The sequence below is a fragment of the Apium graveolens genome, chromosome 11, assembly GCF_009905375.1.
Source record: "Apium graveolens cultivar Ventura chromosome 11, ASM990537v1, whole genome shotgun sequence".
Lineage (NCBI taxonomy): Eukaryota > Viridiplantae > Streptophyta > Magnoliopsida > Apiales > Apiaceae > Apium > Apium graveolens.
The window spans coordinates 72,262,013-72,266,473 of NC_133657.1; positions in this window are offsets into that span (position 1 = coordinate 72,262,013).

Sequence of the window (4,461 nt, forward strand, 5' to 3'; positions counted from 1 at the left end):
GGAGTGTTCTTCATGAATTATGAATGGTGATTATGTTGACTCCTTAGAAGAATTCTATACGACATGTATGGACTCCGTATGGTTAGATATTAAGATTTCATGGAAAGTGAATGACGACAGTAGGTCAGTGGTGGACCATAGTGTTGTAGCAATGATTCTGCGAGTAATGAGCTGATTACAACCGTGAGAGTTGTATTGGAATGGATGTTGAAATTAAGTACCACTAATAGGGTTGTGGTGATGTATAAGTTATCTTTGATAGAAAAAAAACTAGGTCGATTATTTACCTATTGAATATTTATTCCTTCTTATCAATAGAGAGTCGTATTACTATACGAGGAAGGTTACAGTACAAGCATAGAATTCTAGTAACGATGATGTCTAGAATGAGATCCCAGATTCGATTTTCGATGACGAAGGAGTTTCAAAGGTGATTGTGTATAAGCTCGAGGAAGAGCATGGGTCCATAGAATGATGGATGGAATAGTAAATATTTAAGCATGTGAAATGCGATGCTATTATACTTGATGTGGATTATATACATATATGTTTTGTTCTCCTATGTTAAACCTCTATAGTTCAGAGGTAGATTCCAAGCCAGATATTTTGTGGCAGTATATTTTATATATATACAATTCTCTTCCGTTCGTTCTTTTCTCTTCTTTTCATTTCATGTAAGCTGAGAAGAACAACCCTTTCAGAGGGGGAGGTATTGCCGAATGGCTATCTATCTGTGTGATAGAAGCCTAGTAGGATACCACATGTTGTTTAATTGCTTGTCAAGTACTAAAGGCTGGCCACCTTCTGTACTAACTATGCAATGGAACAAGTGTTCATGATCATAGTGATCTCTCAACAAATTCCTTTACTTCTATATGATTGATCAAAACTTTGGAAAATAGAAATAGCTGAAAAAGGAGTAGTAAAGTTGTGGTGGTATTCGGAATGGAAACACATTCGTGATACTAAGGTTGATGTGGTTATTAAAAGGTTATAGAACGCTAACGAGCAAAAGTATAACCAGTATAATATTAGGAACGGAAGGTAGTAGAGATTACGAACTGGAAAAGAATGGGTATTGAGAAGTAAAAGCTCTAATGCTAAAAGCTATAATGAGAGTCTGTGCAATAGACTTGAAAGAATTTGGAATGATCACTTAACGCGGATTAAGTTATCTCACGATAATCGATCGTATGTCAGTATCGAGGTATCGCCTTATGAGATCCTTGAGGGAAGACAATGTCGATCTCCCTTATGTTAGGATGAAGTTGTAAAGCACAAGATGCTCGGACCCGCAGTAGTCGAAAGGACCAAGAATATAATAGATCTAATCAGAGGACGGCTGGGAGTAGCCCAAGATGGACATAAGAAGTATGCTGATTTGACAATGAAAGGACAAAGAGTATGAAGGAGGGAACCTTGTATTGTTAAAAGTATTCCCTTAAAAAGGAATTGATGAGGGTTGGAAAGAAAGGAAATTTTAAGTCCACGAATTGTTGGACCCTTGGATATATTAAGACGTATTGGGGAGATAGCATATGAGCTAGCCCTACCCCCGAGCATGTAGCAGGTCATAACGTGTTTCACGTATCAATGTTAAGGAAGTGTAATTCGGATGCCAGATAAATAGGAGCATATGAGCGCCTAGACATGTAACCAAACGTAACTTATATGGAGCAACCAGGAAGGGTTATGGATTGAAAAGGAACAAGTGCTTAGGAGAAGGGTTATCAAACTAGTCAGAGTTGGTGGTAGAGCCGCAATGTGGGAAAATTTACTTGAGAGTTAGAAAGTGCAATGCTAAGAAAGTATCCCTATTCATTTTCTATCTGATTCCGGGACGGAATCCTTTTAATGAGGGGAGACTGTAATAACCCCAAATTTTGGAATTTTTGAAACCCTTATAAATAGTGCTTTTTGCTGATTATGCTGAATAAGAAAACTTTTCATGCCACACTAAGTAGGGGTTCTTTTATTGATCTTCTGGGATATTATTAGTACTCTATGTGGTATATAAGTGTATGTAAAGATCGTCAGAATCCAAATCCGAACACTTTGCTTTTTCCCGGAAATCTACCAGATACAGAAAGAATTGAGTATAAGGTAACAAAATAAAAAGGATTTAAATTCAAGTATTATAAGAGAGGATCGTAAAAGGAATATAATGTATTGAGAAAGGTTAAGGAAACCTAAGTAATAAGATCCCGGGTATGATCCCTCAGACGATAAACGAAAATGAAAGTTAAGCGAACCGCATAACAGATCAGCGGTCATTAGCCAAGTAATTAGGAGTTAATCAAGGGGTTAGTGGATGATGATGTCATCACACCAACAAGAGGAAGACAAATGTAACAAGATGACATAGGAAAGGTGACATAAGCATGACATAAGGGAAGGAGGTGTGGTTGATTAATAACCACACAATTTTTCATGGGTAAAAAGGTAATTAATCAAAAACAAAAGCTAGCAACCAAGCAAATAAATCAAAAAACACAAAACACTTCCATTTTCAAGAAGAGCTCTCGGCTTTTCTTCTTTTTCAAAGGGGAAAATTCCAAAATTCAAGATCCAAGCCTTGTTAATTAGTGAGGTAATTATCTAAGGTTCCTTGTACATAGATATGGATATCCTATAAGTTTAAGCTTCTAATTCCTTCACAATCTCTTCCAATAAATCAAGGAAGAAGATGGTGAATAGTAACCTTCAAGAAATAACTTTGGTTTTCTTGATTTTTATGAAAGTTCAAGGTAGCTTAAGCATAGATCAAGGATTCCGTGGGCATTCCAAGGATCTTTCATTGATTAAAAGCTTCAAGAAAGGTATAACTCTAAATTATCTTAGCATTAAGTTGTTTGGTATAAATGATTATGATGATGGAATGATAGATTAAGTGTAGTAGTTGTTTTGTCTTGTTGAGATCTTAGTTGTTAAGTGTTTTTGTTGATTTTGGGAGTTAAGAGTAGCACTAGTTGTTCTTGATGATTCATGGTATGATTTGGGCTTGGTTTAAATGGTTTAAAGTGGTTGATGAGTGATATTGTCATATGGTTGTATTGGGATTGATTGGTGATGGTTTGGTGTTGAATTGGTTTGGTAAAATTTTGGGAAATCGCGCAAACATAGCCGTCGTAATGTCCGATTTACTTTAGACTGTTTTTGTTCTTAACATTAGGACCCATGAACTCACTGCTAGGTTTTTATCATTGCCATTTTTAGATAGTTCATGTTACGAGCTTCGTTTTGATATGTGGTTCGTTTGAATCCGATGTACGGTTTAGGAGAAACGACCGTTTTAAGTAACGGCGTTTCGCGAACGAACCATTACCCCTCGCCTTACTTTGAAACCTTGGTTAAGGACCTTAAATGACTAATTGGGGTATGAAACATTTATGTAAATTGGATTAGGCAGTTGGTAAGGTACTCGCGAAAGAATCTCTTTAAAATTCTTAATGGTAAATTTATTAAAAATGGTGGAGCCGAGTGTACTCGAACGACTTAAGTGAATCGTTAAGCGCGAAAGCGAACGTTAGGACTCTAAATGGTTAAAGTCTAGTTTCTTAAGCGATCGGGGTTTAATTCCAACTTATGTTGTTGTTCATAGGTTATCGGACCCACTCTAAGCTTAAGTCTATCCGGGAGCACTCAGGCAAGTTTTCTACCCGTTATACTGTTGTTGTGATGTATACATTTGTTTATGCATTATCTTCCGATAGATGCATGATGGTTAATTAGCAAATTCTTGCGATATATTGTAGCATGTGATATGGTATATATGCATGCCTGTTTCGTATTCTTGATACATATATCTGTTGATTCAGTTGATAATACCTATGCTAGAGATAAGCGGTAATTTGCATATACCCTTAGTATAGGGGACCCAAAGGTGAACATTTTTCTAAAACCGGGAGTCGAGGCTCCCGAGTATAATATATATATATTTATATATATATATATATATATGGATAGTTTTCAAAACTATGAATCGAATAAGTTTATTCGATAACTTTATTTTTTTAATGAATATTATTTTGAATATTCATTCGAGGGCTTATAACCCCGTTTATTTTATTATTGAACATTATTTTGAATATTCATTCGAGGGCTTATGACACCGTTTATTTTATTAATGAATATTATTTTGAATATTCATTCGAGGGCTTATGACTCCGTTTATTTTATTATTGAATATTATTTTGAATATTCATTTGAGGCCTTATGACCCCGTTTATTTTATTATTGAATATTATTTTGAATATTCATTCGAGGGCTTATGACCCCGTTCATTTTATTAATGAATATTATTTTGAATATTCATTCGAGGGCTTATGACTCCGTTTATTTTTTTAATGAATATTATTTTGAATATTCATTCGAGGGCTTATGACCCCGTTTATTTTATTATTGAATATTATTTTGAATATTCATTCGAGGGCTTATGACCCCGTTCATTTTATTAATGAA